At 35.4% G+C, this 18,149-nt stretch overlaps 1 protein-coding gene and 1 long non-coding RNA gene across 7 annotated transcripts in view; one reads left to right on the forward strand and one right to left on the reverse strand.

Annotated features, from left to right (window-relative positions):
- Positions 1-18,149, reverse strand: part of RPS6KA5 (ribosomal protein S6 kinase A5) — a 176,305-nt gene that overhangs the window by 50,655 nt on the left and 107,501 nt on the right. The window lies entirely within an intron of this gene.
- Positions 1,230-17,958, forward strand: LOC144378879 (uncharacterized). The gene is made up of 3 exons (XR_013440813.1): positions 1,230-1,303; positions 1,734-1,805; positions 17,524-17,958. It is a non-coding gene; the product is annotated as an uncharacterized LOC144378879 (long non-coding RNA).

Raw genomic sequence — 18,149 nt, forward strand, 5'->3', positions numbered from 1 at the left:
TTGGTAAAAGTGTATTTAAACTACTTAATCATAATATACATATATTATATGTCATATAATTAATACGGTTTAAGATTCATTTCTTTCTTTTTATGTGCTACATTTGCTGAAAGATTACATCCCCAGAAACTAAAAGAAATAATTTACTTATGCTTATATCTGCAGAAAATTTTCTTTTTTGTTACCTGGCAGAATAATGTTATTGACTAGCTAATAAAAACCATATATCAAATATTATCTCTCTGCTTAATCATTTCAGTACCAAATGCTAATTTTGTATTAAACTACTAGAAAAATTAAAGCTAAATAAAATTGATTCCATTTAATTTCTGCATAAAAAGTTAACGAATAATTTTTAACTTTGTTAGACATGCTTAGGAAAAATGTGTTAGGAAGCATTCATCTGTTTACCGAATTATTAAAAAAGAAATAGTACAAAATTACTTTTTAAAAAAACCCCAAACTTCATAAAACCAGTGTTCTTAGTTAATATACTATTTATTATGCAATAGCCTTTTTTTGGATAAGCCAAAATCACTGTGTAGCTGGCATAAAGAAACATGAAAATTACTAAGTCAGAGTGTTTATTATTTGATCTCATCTTAAAAGATACCTTTAAAACATTATATCCTAAATCAAGTTTAGATACGCTGAAAAAAAAAATAATTCTCCAAACTGGTTTAGGAGTAAAAAGATAATGAGTTTTGGGGCGCCTGGGTGGCTCAGTTGGTTAAGCATCTGCCTTCGGCTCAGGTCATGATCCCGGGGTCCTGGAATCGAGCCCCGCATCAGGCTCCCTGCTCGGCGGGAAGCCTGCTTCTCCCTCTCCCACTCCCCCTGCTTGTGTTCCTGCTCTCGCTCTCTCTCTCTCTGTCAAATAAATAAATAAAATCTTAAAAAAAAAAAAAAAAGATAATGAGTTTTGACTGATTGCTTCTCTAGTTTTTATTTATTTAGAAAACTAGTCTTTTTAGCAAATATAAACGTTCACTTCCATTTACAGGCAGCTCCATGTCAAACCATTTTGAAATCAGACACATTTCCTTCTAAGTATGAGACAATGATTAAACTTAACAAGCTGAGGAGCAAGAAAATATGCACTCTCTTCTTCAAAACACTAGATATTCATAAGCTTAGTGTAAAGAGGATATGAAACACATAGATCTTATTAAGTGCCACAAAGGTTTGACAGTCACCACCACTTCCCATGTCTTCCTTTCTCTGATAATGAGAACTATGGCGGCTCAGTTCTGGATTGTCTCAACGGAGGGGAAGCTCAGAACCACATTAAGTGCCCAAAGAGGTATCGTCTACCTTCTCTGTGTGATTTTTGAGCTCCTTTTTAATTCACTTTAGGTTCTCTGTTTTGTGCTTGTTTTATGTATTTTTTGGGGGTGGTGGTGGTGGAAGGGAGTAGGTAGTATCTACATTAATATAATAATTATCTATCTGATTGAAATTCCAGGAGACAGAAAAATTAAAGCCTAAGTGTTGGGAAATTCCAGTTACTGAGAAATAATAGTGAACAAAGCATTTCTTAAGTTTCTCTGTTATTTTAAAACATTGCCATTTTAGCCTCCTGCAATTCTGTATCTGCTTCCTCTTTCTCAGTGGAAGTGTTGCTCCCTCTGGGTTTTAACTTATGGTGTATCAGCCTTGACTTCCTAAGAGTTGTATCTTTTATTTGTAAACATATCCCTAATTTACTTTTCAATTTGTGTTTATCTGCCTAGGAAGATGCATGTTATCGGGAGTGTACACTGAATGCCTTTCAAATAATTCTACCAAGAAAATAAACTGATGAGGTATGACAGGGGAAGGTCAGTAGTGGGGGCAGGAAATATTTCTAGGTAATATTTTATGAACTATGATATAAAAAGGCTAGGATAACATAGCTAAATTCTGTTGTTTATTATTTGTTCAAAGTATTTTTATGGTAATATTCTTCTCAAGGAGAAAAGGCAATCAACCTATGTAGCATTTAAGTCCACACTATTTTATAAGCAACATTACTGATTAAAGCTAGCACAGAGTTAAAAGATTGTGAATGAGAACTTACTTGAATGTAAAAATGGTAAAAGCAGTGTGTGTGTACCATCCTGGCAGATAATACAGAGTATTCTTGTGCTTAAGGGATCAGCTGATCAAGGAGGTTTCACTGTTCCTTAGAGAAAAAGATCAGATAGCACTGGACAAAAAACTGGTTTCCTTCTAAGGGAGAATCCAAACTCTTAGGCATTTCTCAATAAATACTAGGTTAAATCATCCCTAGCTTTCATTTGCTAATGTTTTATTCTGATCTTATTTGTTTATGATAAATTTCTAAGTTAAATATAAATTTACCAATGAGAAGTTTTTTCTCCCTCTTGTGTTTTTTCCCATCCTAATTTTGACAAATCTCCTCACAAGTATCTAGAAATGTTTGATTTTTTAAAAGAAGTAAATATTGTACTGCTAATCATCTATGACTGAGTTCACAAGAAAGAAAGGGGAATCCCTAGATGCCAGCCATGAAGAGGGTGCAGAAAACCAGCGAGGTAGGCATATGACCTATGCTGTAGCCGCACAAAGGGAGGGCCTTAGCTTAGAAAACAAACACATAAATATTGCCCTTGTGAAATCAAATCCTGAGGCTTGTGCCTCTTGTAGATTTAGGGCCTGAATTTACTCTTGTCCTCCATGGTATGGGGAAGTGAGAAAATCTGGTCAACATGGTGCTACTCTGGAACACATGACAGAACCAGAGAAATTTCCACAACCTAGCTGGATCAGGGTTCACATACAGAAAGCCCTTGAGTCTCAAAATTTCTAAATATGTGAACTGGACTCCTCAAACCAAACAGAAGGATTACTTAAAATACTAGAACAACAATCTATAAAAGATTAATATGTTGTAAAAGATGAAAGACATAAAGGAAGGACAATATCCATAAAACAACATATCAATACAGAAAAGATTAGAAAGATAAGAAAAAGCAAATAGAACTATATAAATGAAAAAAATACAGTAATAAAAAACAGGCTGATTAAACAGAGTAGACACAACTAAAGAGAGAATCTGCAAACTAGAAGATATATTTGAGAAAATACTGCAAAAGTCCCAAGCAAACTAAATAAAAATATACCCATGAGTGGCAAATTCTTATTTCTTAACGTGAGTGATGGTTATAAGTGTTTGCCTTATAATAACCCCTAATCTATACATTTATTTTTTGTTTTTGCATATGTTTTATTTTAAAATAAAAAGATAAACCACTCCATAACCAGATATATCTATGATAGCTAAATTAACAATGAATATGCAATCCAAAATAAAGGCATTTTAAGACAAAGGGAGTTTACTATTCATTAAGCGTTGTTAAAAAGACATTTAAAGGAGGCACTTCAGAAATAAACTGAACTCACGAGAAAAAGCTAAGTTGTAAGAAGCAATAGTGAACAGAGAAACCCGGTAAATGTGAGAAAATCCTGAACAAGTATTGAATTTATAAAATGAAAATTATAGAATAATGATTAATTTGGGGAATATAACACAACGTGGGACCAAATAATAAGTAACAATAACACAGAAAATGAGATGGATAATTGAAGTTAAAACATTCCATGTTCTTGTAGTGGTCATGACAATTACAGACAGAATTGTTAAGTCAGTATATAAGTTAAAAATTTCAAGGTAATGACCACTAAAAGAATAGAAATAGAGTATATATAACTTCTAGACCATTATGGAGAAATGAAATAAAGAAATCCTAATAATCTAAATAGGAAAGGAGAGAGAAAAGCAAAGAGAAATTGTGATAAAGAGAAACACATAGCAAGATAAGAGAAATAAGTAAAAATATATCAGTAATCATAATATACAGATTTAACTCACCAGTTAAAAGATAGAAACTCTCTGGATCAAAAACAAAATCCAACTATATGTTATTTACAAAAGGCACACCTAAAACATAATGACAAAGAAATATTGAAAGTAAAGAGATGGAAAAAGAAGATATAACAGACCAGCACTAACCAATAGAAAGCTGGAGTATTTTTATTAATAGCAGGAAAATAAACTTTAAGGCAAAAAGGATTATTAAAATTCAGTAGAGTTATCACATAATAATAAAAGGAACACTTCACTAGGGAAATAATACTATTCCAAACCTGAATACCCTCAATAATTTTTGAAAAGCCTTAAACTATATAAAGCAAAAATGGAGAGCTCTTCAAGAAGAAATGGACAAATCCACAACCGTAATGGGCATTTCAACATATCTCTTTTATAACTGACCAATCAAGCAGGAAAATAATTAGTGAAGCTATAGAAGATTTGCATGATGTTATGAGAATACAAAAAACTTTTATAGCAGAGAATACACATTCTTTTCAGGCATACATGTCATATTAACAGAAATTAACCATGTACTAGGTTACAAGGCAAATCTCAAATTCCACAGAAATAAGATCATATATAGTTTGTTCTCCAAACAGAAAGCAATAAAATTAGAACTCATTTACAAACAGATAACCAAAAAATCCTATATATTTGAAAACCTAAAAACCCATTTCTAAATAATTCATGGCCCAAAGAAAAAACACTATGAATATTAGACTATTAGAATAACAGTAAACATGCCATATATCAGAACTTGTGAGATATAGCTAAAGCTGTTCTTAAAATTCAGTTTTATTAAAAATGAAAAGATTAAGTGTTAGTGAGCTGGAGGTCCAACTCAAAAGTTTAGAAAAAGCATATGAAAGAAAAACTCAAAAAGTAAAAGAAACAAAGTGATAAAGGAACATGAGCAAAGAAACGGAAAAAATGAGAAGCTTGACAAAAGCTGTTTCTTGGAAAAGACTAATAGGCAAATTTCTAGCACACTGACAAAGAGAAAGAGAGGAAAGTTACAGATCAATAATATTAATAATTTAAAAGGAAATATTACTACACTCACATTATTCAAAAATAAGTGAATTCTATGAACGTGATGCCAAAGAACTTAAAAAGAAAAAATATCAACATTTTCTATAAAAACATAACTTACCAAAATTGACTCAAGAAGAAACTGAAAACCTAAATATTATTATAAATATTTTTAAAGAATTAAATAAGTATTTGAAAAGCTACTCACACTCACCTAGGAGGTGGGAAAAAAATATACACCCTGATAGTTATAGAGGTGCATTAAGAGGAAATATTCAGAGGAATAGGATTTCTATCTACATACATGATTCTAAATTCATTTCATGATGTTAGTATAAGTTCGAAACCAAAATCAGACAAATGTAATATTAGAAAAGAAAATTACAGGTCAACTTGACAATAAAGTCCTAAATAAAATATCAGCAAACAAAATCCATCAAAGTATAAAACAACAACAACAACACAGAAAGTAAAGTTTGTTCCAAGAATTGAAAGATGGTTTAACATTCAACAACAAATTCTATTAATATAACCCACAACACTAGGTGACCAAAGAGAAAAACCAATATAATTTATATCAGTAAACAACTAGAAACTAAGAATATAATTCATCTATCAAAAACCTAGAGTAAATACCATACTAAATTGTAAAACCCAAGACATGTAGCCTTAAAGTAAAAAGCAAGAGTACACACAAATAAAAGTAGACAGAATAAAGCCAAACCAAACCATCTACCCACAAACACATACAAAGTAAAAATAATGAGAATCACAAAGATATAAAGCCATCATTAGTGACAAGGTGGTTCTGATTTTTTCTCTTAATATAGTCATTTACATAAAAAATCCAAGTGAATCTGTAGTGCAATATGAATTCAGCAACATTGCTATCTACAAGATCAGCAACATTCTTATGTGTTGCCCAAAAAACCATAAATATTCTAATTTTTGTAGACAGGAATAAAAATTATAAAGTTAATGGAAATGAATCTAATAATATAAGTATAAAACATTACTTATTGAAGGAAATAAAAGATAACTAAATAAATGGGAAAGCATGAATATTCATTTATGCTAATTAGTTGATAGGAAGATTCAGTATCCAAAGATCACAGATATTTCCAGATTAATTTATAAATTCAATTCCATTAATTCACATGGAGGAACGAAAGATCAAGAACAGAGAATACAGTGAAGAGTCAGACGAAAGGTGGAGAGAATGGTAGGATAAAAGTGAAGAGGAGAAAGATCTCACCTCTCCAGATTCAAGACTTACTACCAATTCATAGCCTTTAAGATTTTTTATTTTGACTTAGAGAGAGACACCCAGACAAATGGAATTGAATGAAGAGAAATAGCAATAGAAATAGACTCCAAGGCATGTACAAGAATTTGGCATATGACAGAAGTTACCTTTCAAATCAGTAGGGAAAAGATTAACTGACTATTCGATGATAGTTTAGTCAACTGGGTTAATCTATAAAAAGAGATAAAATAAGATCCCCACTTTGTTTTATATACAAAAATTAATTCCGGGGTGCCTGGATGGCTCAGTCGTTAAGTGTCTGCCTTCAGCTCAGGTCATGGTCCCAGGGTCCTGGGATCGAGCCCCGCATCGGGCTCCCTGCTCCGCAGGAAGCCTGCTTCTCCCTCTCCCACTCCCCTTGCTTGTGTTCCCTCTCTCGCTGTGTCTCTCTCTGTCAAATAAATAAATAAAATCTTTAAAAAAAATTAATTCCTAGTAATTAAAAATTTTATTGTGCCAATTTTTAAAAGAAAAGCAAATATCTTACTGCATTGAGATAAAAAGAGATTTTGTTTTAAAAAATTCAAGGAAATTGACAACCCAATTTTATACCTCAAGGAATTGGAAAAAGAACAAACTAAACCAAAAGTTAGCAGCAGGAAAGAAATAAGTAGACCAGAAATAAATGAAACCTAGAGCAGAAAAAAATTTAACAAAATAAGAGTTGGTTTTTTGAAAATATCAACAAGACTGACAAAATCTTAGCTAGATTAAAAAAAAGAGAGAGAAGATTCAAATAAATAAAATCAGAAATGAAAGAGAAGACATTATAAGAAGCTACTATGAACAATTATACACCAAAAACTGGATAATCTAGAATGGATAAACTCCTAGAAACATACAATATATCAAGACTGAATCACGAAGAAATAGGAAATTTGAACAGACACATAATCAGTAAGGAGACTGAATCAACAATCAAAAACCTCCTCCCAGAAAAGCTCAGGACCAAATGGCTTACAGGAAAATTCTAAAAAAACATTTAAAGAAGTAGTAAGACCAATCCTCCTCAATTTTCCAAAAAACTGAAGAGAACACTTCCAAACTCATTGGATAAGGCCAGCATTACTCTGATACCAAAGTCAGCAAGAGATACTGCAAGAAACCTACAGCCTTATATTTCTGATGAAGACTGATACAAAAATCCCAATTAAATACTAGCAAACCAAATTCAACAGCACATTGAAAGGTTTATGTGACATGACTGAGTGAGGCTTATTCCTGGAATGCAAGGATGGTTCAAGACTTGAAAGTCAATCATCAGTGTAAAACACCATATTAACAGAATGAAGAACAAAAACGACATGATCACTTCAACTGATGCAGAAAAAGCATTTGACGAACTTCAACGCCCTTTCATGATAAAAACACTCAACAACAAAGAAGGAATAGAAAGAAAATACCTCCGTATAGTAAAGGCCATATATGAAAAGCCTACAGTAAACATGACACTCAATGGTCGAAAACTGAAAGCTTTTCCTCTAAAATCAGGAACAAGGTAAGGCTGCTCTTACCACTTCTATTCAATATAGCACTAGAAGTCCTAGCCAGAGCAGTTAGGCCAAAAAAAAAAAAAAAAAAGATATCCAAATCTGAAAGAAGGAAATAAAATTATCTCTGCTTGTAGATTATATAATCTTATATGAAGAAAACCCTAAAGAGTCCACACAAAAAACTGTTAGAATAAGCACATACAGCAAAGTTACAGGATACAAGATCAACATACAAAAATCAGTTATATTTCTTTACACTAACAATGAACAATCCAAAAAAAATTAAGGGGAAAAGATCCCATTTAAAGTAGGATCAAGAATAATAAAATGCTTAGGAATTAATTTAACCAAGAAGTCAAAAGAGCTGACAATGAACATGATAAAATATTGTGAAAGGAATTAAGGAAGAGAGAAATAAAAGGAAAGATATCACCTGCTTGTTGATTAGAAGACATAATATTTGAAAATGTCCATAGTACCCAGAGTAATCTAGAGAGTCAATGTAATTCCTTTCAAAATCCCAATGGCATTTTTTTGCAAAAATAAAAAAATATATTAAAATTGATACGAAATCTCTAGGGACCCTGAATAGCCAAACAATCTTGGGAAAGAAGAACAAAGTTGGCAATGTCACACTTCCTGATTTCAAAATATATTACAAAGCTACAGTAAACAATACATCTTGGTAGTGGAATTAAGACAGGCATACAGAGCAATGGAAAAAAATAGAGAGCCCAGAAATAAACCTTACAGTGCATTCAGTCAAATGGTCTTCAACAAGGGTGTCAAGACTGCATGATGAGCAAAGGATGGTCTCCTTAACAGGTGATGCTGGGAAAAATGTGGACAGCCGCACGCAAAAGAATGAAGTCGGACCCTTACTTTATACCAATACAAAAGTTAACTCAAAATGGACTAAAGACCTAAATGTAAGACCTAAAACTATAAGGTTCCTAGAAGAAAAAGCAGAGGGAAAGTTTCATGACACTGGATTTAGCAATTATTTCTTGGATATGATACCAAAAGCACAAGCAACAAAAGCTGACAAATGGAAGGCAGCTATGCTCACCACTATACCACCAACACCAGCTTAAAAGCTGACAAATGAGACAATATCAAAATTAAAAACTTCCTTGCATCAAAGGAAACAAAGTGAAAAGACAACCTACAGAACAGGAGAGAAAATTAACAAATCGCATATCTGATAAGTGGTTAATATCCAGAATATATTAAGAACTACAACTCAACAAGAAAAAAACAAATAACCTGATTAAAAACTACGCAAAGAATTTAAACAGACATTCTTCCAAAGATGATAAACAAGAGACCAACAAGCACATGAAAAGATGTGCAACATCACTAATCATGAGAGAAATGCAAATAAAAGCTATAATGAGGTATCACCTCACACTCATTATGAGGGCTGCTATCAAAAAGGCAGAAATATTAAGTATAGATGAGGATGTGGAGACACTGGAATGCTTGCACATTGTTGGTGGGAATGTAAAATGGTGCAGCCTCTATGGGACACAATACGGATGTTCCTCAAAAAAAATTAAAAATAAAATTATCATGGGGGAAAATAAATAATATAATCATATGATCCAGCAATTCTACTTCTGGATATATATCCAAAAGAACTTGAAAGCATTATCTCAAAGAGATATTTGTATACCTATGTTCAATGGCAGCATTATTCTCAATAGCCAATATGGGGAAGCAACCCAAATGTCCATTAGTGGATGAATGGATAAACAAAGTATGATATATACATATATTATAATATTACTTAGCCTTAAAAAAGAAGGCAATCCCATCACGTGCTACAACATTAATAAACCTTGAGGACATTATGTTAACTGAAGTAAGCCAGTCAAAAAGATAAATACTGTATGATTCTACTTATGTTAGGTATCTAAAGTAGTCAAACTCACAGAAACAAAATAGAATGGTGGTTGCCAGGAGCTAGGAGGAGGGAAAACTGGGGAGTTGTTGTTCAATGGGTATAGAGTTGAGTTTTTCAAGATAAAACATTTCTAGAGACCTGTTGTACAATACTGTGAATATAGTTAATACTATTGATGTACACTTAAAAATAGTTTAGATGATAATTTTTATGTGTATTTTACCACAATTAAAATTTTAAAAATCTAATGTAAATATGAAAAGATTAGTAAATTTGATTTTATTAAAATGTCAAATCTGATGATGGCAAAAATACCATTAAAGACAAGTGAAAGACTTGGAAAAGAAATAAAGTATATAATTACAAATTATGGGTACCTAGAATATTTAAAGAACTGCAGAAAACCAATAATATCAGAAAAAAATTGCAACACTAAGAAAACACAGAGACCTAAATGTATCTCAGGAGGAGAATGGAGAAGTAAACTAGATAATTCATTTAAAAGAATATTATACAGAAGCTAAATTAATGAAACAGATTCATATTTATCAACTTAGATAAATTTCAAAAATAAGTCAAATAAAATACTTTGCAATATGATATGCCATTTATATACATTTTAGGAACATAAGCTAACAGTGTATATAGTTTATGGATATATACATATGAAGTAGGGGTACTAAAACAAGATTAAATTCAACACACCATCTACTCTTTGCCTGCGCTTGTTAAGCTAAATGTGGTTGGAGCAAAACATAGAATCAGGCTGACCAGTTTCACTTTAAATCCATGACCATGAGCCTCAAGTAGGCCTTCAATGCTGTCCAGCAAACACACTCATTTCCTAATCCATTCACTCTCCCACAGATGTGGCTACTTATTTTATATCTTCTCCTCTCTCCTCAAACTCCAATGTCTCCTTTTCCTTCCTCACTTTCAGTGAGAACATAGAAGCAATCAGAAAAGACATTCCATAAGCTCCCATTACCACTTCTTGACAGCCATGTGCATCTGGGCCCAGTAACTCACCCTTCTCTCTCCCTAAGGATGAACTGACCAGGCCACTGGCTGAGGGCAGCTTCCCCACTTATGCACTGAGTTTATCCCTCCCAAGGTCAGTGTTCCAGCAATCCTCTCCGTTCTATCATTCTATCGACCTCCACTTCCTTTCCAGGAATGTGTCAACCAGCATATGATATCTGCCATTTCTCCCACCTTAAAATAAAAAGACCTCTCTTGACCCCACTCCATCCTCTGCTGTCCTCCCCACACGATGTCACTATTCCTTTTTACAGAAAACCCCAAGAGCCTTAGGTTGTGGAGGACAATATGTCTATTCCCGTTCTCTCTCTCCTGAGATTTAGATTGAGCCAATGCTCAATCTCCAGTTCTCACCTTATTTGTCCTAATTTGTCCTAAACAGTATTTGACATAGTTGATCGCGTTCATCCTAGAAACATTTCTTCACTTGGCTCCCAAGACAACACACTTGCCTATTTTCTTCCAGTTTCCCAGTCCCTTTTTCCCAGTCTCCTTTGCTGGCGCCTCCTCCTCTTTTTACTCTCAGTGTCAGAGTAGCCTGGGGTTCAGAGCTTTGTCCCTTTTTCTTTCCTATCTGTACTTACTCTGTTGATATTCTCCTCCAATTTTTAAAAATATTTTATTTATTTGAGAGAGAGAGAGCAGGGAGGGAGATTGAGAGGGAGAAGCAGACTCCCCACTGAGCAGGGAGCCCGATGCAGGGGCTCAATCCCAGGACCCCAGGATCATGACCTGAGCTGGAGGTAGACGCTTAACTGACTGAGCCACCCAGGCGCCCCTCTCCTCCATTTTCATGATTTTAAATATTACTTATATACTGGCAAATTCCATATTTATATCTCTACATGAGACTTCTCCCGCAAACTCCAGACTCAAATCTCCTACTGCCCACTAGACATCTCTGTAAGTCTAATAGTCATCTCAAATTCAAGCTGCTCAAATGCACTCTTCTACCTACCCGAAATCTTTCCATCAGAACCCACGCCATGTTAGTTGATAGCAACTTCATCTTTTCGGCCACTCTGGCCGACAACCTTAGGGATCCCCTGATTCCTCTTGCTCTCTCACATCCCACGTCCAACCCATCAAGAAATTTCATTACCCCTAATGTCAAAATATATCTAAAATCTGACTACTTACTACAGCTTACTCTGCCACTCCACGGTCTAAAGCATTACCATCTCTTGCTAGGATTAGTGCAACAGTTTCCTAACTGGTCTCCATGTCTCCAGACTTGTCCCACCAAAAGAATTTCATGCTTGGCAAACAAAATTACTTTTCTAAAATAAGTCAGATTATCTCACTCCTCTACTCCAAACTTTCCAATGGCCCCCATTTCACTAAAAGAAGTCACAGTCCTTACAAGAGTCTTCAGTGCCCTGCATGATCGGTACCACCTCCACGCCCTTACTTCCTGCTACTCTGAGCCTCACTCACTCTATACATGTACACTGTATTCCTCATTGGTCCACAAACAGCCCAGGCATATTCCCACCTTGGATCTTTCACACCAGCTGATCTCTCTGCCCAAAAATCTCTTTCCTAAGATACTGATATGGCTCACACTCTCACTTCCTTCATGTCTCTATTCAATAAACTGTCACCTTCTCAGCAAGACCATCCCTGAACCTCATTTAAAAGTGCAACTTTTTTGGGTGTCTGGGTGGCTCAGTCTGTTAAGTGTCTGACTCTTGATTTCAGCTCAGGTCATGATCTCAGGGTTGTGAGGTCGAGCCCTGTGTTGGGCCCTGCGCTCAACACAGAGTCTGCTTGAGATTCTCTCCCTCTGCCTCTCCCACCCCCTCTTTAAAAAAAAAAAGTGCAACGATTTCTCACCCTAAAACTCCCTATCCCTTTTTCCTAGTGTATTTGTCTTCTTGTAACTTCCCAATATCTAATATATTTCATATATATTTTACTTATTTACTTGTTATTGGCTGCCTCCCTGTCTAGAGGAAAGATTTTTGTCTATTTTGTTCATTGCTAGATTTCAATACCAGATAGAAGACTGCCTGGATCACAGAAGACATTTAATTGATATTTGCTGAATGAGTGGGAAAAAATGCAAAATGTTTATAATTGTATATGTGAATAGTGGGTGCACAGATTCTGTTATATCATTTTTAATATTTTATTATATTTAAATATTTCATAACATAAAAATTTAAAAAGAAATTTGGAAGGTATAAACATTTATTAATCACACTTATGCAATATCAGTTAATATTCCAGAATATTTTTTGCTAAATTCCTCTCAAGGGTTTGAAAGTCCCTGACACTCTGCATGGGTTTTAAGTAATTTTCCCCTTTTTCTTAGAAAATAGATAAAAATGATCTATTTTCAGATTAATATGGTCCATATTAATATAGAATAATGTGACTGCTAAATATAATTTACAAGTAAATAAAAATTACATATATTTAACCTGATTTGAACAAATGGAATATATATTATAGAAGTTTCTGTGAGAAGAATCTCCACTCAAAAGCTGTCCCTGCCTGCTCTGTGATATCATTTACATTAAACCTACCCTCTGAGCTTGTGCATTGAACTTGCCTTAAAATTAGAAAGAGTATTACAATAAATCTTACCGGAGCCAATAATTTCTACTGTAAGAAAAGTTATAAAGGAATCTGTGAGGTAGACATCTGAGGGCAAAGCCCTGTCTGTCTCCCTCCCCTCCTCCTGACCAGATGTAAGGGATCCACTCCAATATCTGGCAGAAGAGCTTTACAAACAAATGGCTAAAACTAATGTGCTAGCATCTGTATATTGTAATACTGTTTAAGTAGAAGAAAGATTGGGGCAATGGAAAAATGCTCTGACTGGTTTCTAGATCTCCTGGTTGTTTTTTTTTTTTTTTAAGATTTTATTTATTTGACAGAGAGAGACACAGTGAGAGAGGGAACACAAGCAGGGGGAGTGGGAGAGGGCGAAGCAGGCTTCCCACTGAGCGGGGAGCCCGATGCGGGGCCGATCCCAGGACCCTGGGATCATGACCTGAGCCGAAGGCAGATGCTTAACGACTGAGCCACCCCCAGGCGCCCCTAGATCTCCTGTTTTCCCAACACTTCCTCTCAACGTTTACCCTAAAATATCCCAGATATTATTATCCCAGATATTACTATTACCCTAAAATTATCCCAGAGTCACTGATTTGGGTGAATGACTGATAGGACTATTTACAGAGACCTAATACATTTTTAAAAAAGATTTTATTATTTATTAGTCAGAGAGAGAGAGCGCGTGAGCGAACACAAGCAGGGGGAGCAGCAGGCTCCCTGCTGAGCAAGGAGCCCGATGTGGGACTCGATCCCAGGACCCTGGGATCATGACCTGGGCCGAAGGCAGCCGCTTAACCGACTGAGCCACCCAGGTGTCCCAACCTAATACATTCTTTAGGAGGATATGCACATGAAAAGAATCGTCAACATATATCACTGCAAATCAATTGAGGAAGGGGACAGAAGTAACTAAAAAGCTTCCTGAAAGAGTAGGGTTATCTGATTCCTAAAGCAAACATGCTCTTTATGGATCCTGAAGCTCACCTAGGCATCTTGAGATATATATGTCACAGCAGCAGAATACTGCAAATGACATTATTAACTAGGCATTTACTAAAGGCATAATTTAAAACTTTCCTACAAATCAGAAAAGGGAGAGTAATTTAAGATTCTCATTTGTATATTTTAGTTTTGTTCACGGTAATCTAAAATTTGAACAGTATGTCTTACACATAGAAACTGATATTTACTTACTGCTTCACACTGTAGAATATACTTTCATGAGCATCAACTCATTGTGTGATATGATGATCCTATAAATTAGATATGACAGCTATTATTTTACAGATGAAGAAACTAAGCCTGAGAAGGGCTAATGACCAGGGCTTGCTTGCCCAACGTCACACAGCTACAGAGGGGAGACCTGAAAAAGATCCTCTTCCTTCAATACATGTTCTATCCACTATACACAAAGGCCACTTATATGTTCAAAAATTAATGAACAACATTCTCTTAACTAAGCAAAGGTGTACTTTTCTATTTTCTGGAAAGAGAAAAGAGTCACTAATCCATAGGCCTTTCCTTTAAAGTATAGCTACCATGGCAGTATGTTATAATTAGTTTAGCTACTTCTATTTTAAATGTTGGGACATTATTTTTCTACTAGTTTTATTTAGCTACCTGTAGATTCACATTAATAATCTGTTGTGATATTTTTAAATGTTCAGTGTGAAATTATGAAAACACAGAATGTAAATGCCATATGTAAGTATAGGGTAACTAATAGGACATTAATGTATCATTTTCACATTATTTGTTTATAAACAGATAAAAACAGACACTCTTCAAAAATAAATGTCTTTAAAGTCTTCAGTGTTAGAATCATATACCCAAAACCAGCAGACTGTCTGACTCACAGTAGGAACTCAACAAATGTTTGAATTGTACACTCAAGAGATCCTATGAAGGACATAGACTAGCCTGCAGATATTTAGAAATGTCTTCTTTTATTCTCAGAATCTCAAGGGATTTATCAAATTCTATGACTGAGAAAAGAACATATGAAAAGTATCAAATTTGGAAAGTGTTCATTATCATATAAAAGATTTTAAAGGTTTCTAAAATAAACCAATTTTATCCTGTATACAATCCAGTTTAGCAAACTATAATCTAGAAATAATTGATTATATGCATATTTGACAAATACCTCTAGAATATAGGCTCATTAGGACAAGGAATTTGTTATGTTCACCACTATATTTCTAGGGTGTAACTACAATATCTGATATATAGTACTCAATTAATATTTGCTCAATTATTCAATTAACAAATACACAGAGAGATGAATATTACCCCATGAGCAGAAACTTAAACAGTTATTTTAAAAGTATATGTATTTTATACATAGATATAGATATAAACATTTATTAATCACACTTATGCAATATCAGTTAATATTCCAGAATATTTTTTGCTAAATTCCTCTCAAGGGTTTGAAAGTCCCTGACACTCTGCATGGGTTTTAAGTAATTTTCCCCTTTTTCTTAGAAAATAGATAAAAATGATCTATTTTCAGATTAATACGGTCCATATTAATATAGGATAATGTGACTATATTAATAGAAATAAATTTCCCAGACCCAATGAGGGCAGAATTTGTAACACACAAAACTGCAATATATTGAAAGAGAAGCATATTTGGGCCGGGGAAGATTAGTTCAGTTTTGGAAATGTTGAGCTCAAGGAGTCTATGAGAGCATCACATGGAAATACATTACAAGCATGTTTGGATCTGGAGCTCAGAAGAGAGGTCAGGGTTGCCATATATTTTTAGGAATCACCAGCATAAAGGTAGAGAGGAGAGCACAAAGAGAGAAGAGTACTTAGTAACTGAACTGTGAGGAACCCTTGGGTAGAAGAGGAAGAGCCTGCAAAAGACAGTGACAGATAGAAGGAAAGCCAGGGGAGCGTGGTGTCACAGGAGCCAAGGAGAGAGGCAATATCCAGTTCAACATTACTAGGTAGTCAAGTAAGAAAGGACTAAAAAGTATCTAAAACTGAGGTCAATAGTGATCTTGACAAGAAGGCTTACAGTCCGTCAGTAGGTGTGCAAGCCAAACTGGAGCAGATTAAGGAGTGACATGTGGATAAGTAAAGAGAGTGTGTAGACAAATACTGACAGAGAACAAGAGCACAAGAGCTGGAAAGGAATAAGGAATTCTGAGATAGATTCTGTTTATCTATTAGTCCATCCGTCCATCCATCCATCCATCCATCCATCTTTAAAATTTTAAAACAGGAGAGACTAGGCATGCTTAAATGGTGATAAAAGGGTCCAAGAGGAAGAGGTAGAAGAGGAGAGAGGTCAGTTGGAGCTGGAGTTATAGAATCTTTCTGTATACACTGGAAACCAAGGGAACTCCTTAAACTAGACTTTAAACTGAAAACCAACGAGGTAGAATAGGGATGGACAAAAAAGAAACTCATTCCAAGAAAGATGGTATTTCGATATAAAGGAGTCAGGGTGACATGTGAAACCAAAAAGGAATGCTAGCTAATCAAAACAGAAATTGTTTGGTGGGAATATTTTTAAGGTGGAAAGAGTCGAGGCAGGGAAACTTGCTGAATAGGTGCTGAGTGGCATCAGGGGAGCAAAGAACCACTAGATCCTGTTGTAGGGCTCTCAGAGAGGGGCAGTTCCTATCCCAGCCCTGAGAGTTAAACCTGAAGCCTAGTGTGACAGTATGTCCTCTATGGGAAGAGGAAGAACGAGCTGGTGGTCTGAGGGGAAGAGATGAAAGTGGAAAGCTTAATGACACAGACCTTAACACACCAACTGTATTAAATGCAGCTAGGTTGTATTCAGTGAATAATAAGAAAATCTATAAATTATTTCTCCACTTCAGATTGAGTCCCGATATTTCATTTTTTAAAAAGATTTTATTTATGTATTTATTTGAGGGAGAGCAGGGGGAGGGGCAGAAGGCGAGAATCTCAAGCAGACTCTGTGTTGAGCGCGGGGCCCAACACGGGGCTCGATCTCATGACCCTGAGATCATGACCTGAGCCAAACCAAGAGCTGGACGCTTAACCGACTGAGCCACCCAGGTACCCGCCCCCACCCAATATTTCATTTTTGCACCTAAACAACTAAGTGTTCAAAACCCATGGTATCCGACAAGAACTCCCTTTGTTCCCTTGCCGAGGAGCTGTTGGCATGATTAACAGAACACACAAGTCTCTCTTGTGAGGAGGGACCTAGCTGACTTAGTCACATGGCATTTCTGATTAATTTGTATTTCTGTATTAAAACTCAGCAACTCTGATCCATGTTTGATTTCTGTTTATTTTTGCTATTTCCCAGGGCCAAAGTCTGCCAAACGATCAGCCACACGTACCCATAAATACAGAAGTCACTAAGTGATTCTTTTCATTGGTGTCTTACCAGAACCTAGCCTAATGTCTAGTATAGAAAAGGCCCTCAACAAATACTGATGGAGTGAATGAGCAAATACACGGACGGTTCCATGGAGAGAGGAGAAGGCGATCACCAAATCTCTCTATGCCGGCATGCTTCACATGCCAAGGATCCTTTGGCCATCTGTTGAAGCCCACAGACCCCTTCTCAAAACAGTGTTTTTGAATGCACAGTATGACAGAGGAAACCATAATCACATTGGAATACAGACACAAGAAACTATTTGCATTGAAATATAGTGAAATCAAAATAGAAAAAGAAGGGTGACTTCATCACAAATATGGATCTGCGGCATGTGCTGGGCTTGTCAAGTCACAGACATCTCTGTAGAAAGATCTGGCTGGGCTAGTTCCCTGGCAACACCACCACCTGACAGCATCCGCAGAGTTTCTGTTCTCAGTTTCTCAGGGAGGAATTCTCTAAACTCCTGTCCAGGAAGCCATGTTCTCAGGATGAAGAGGCAGAAAGAGGCCATGGGAGCTCCATGACTCACTGTGCCATTTTTCACTTCA

The sequence above is a fragment of the Halichoerus grypus genome, chromosome 8 (assembly GCF_964656455.1).
Source record: "Halichoerus grypus chromosome 8, mHalGry1.hap1.1, whole genome shotgun sequence".
Classification (NCBI taxonomy): domain Eukaryota; kingdom Metazoa; phylum Chordata; class Mammalia; order Carnivora; family Phocidae; genus Halichoerus; species Halichoerus grypus.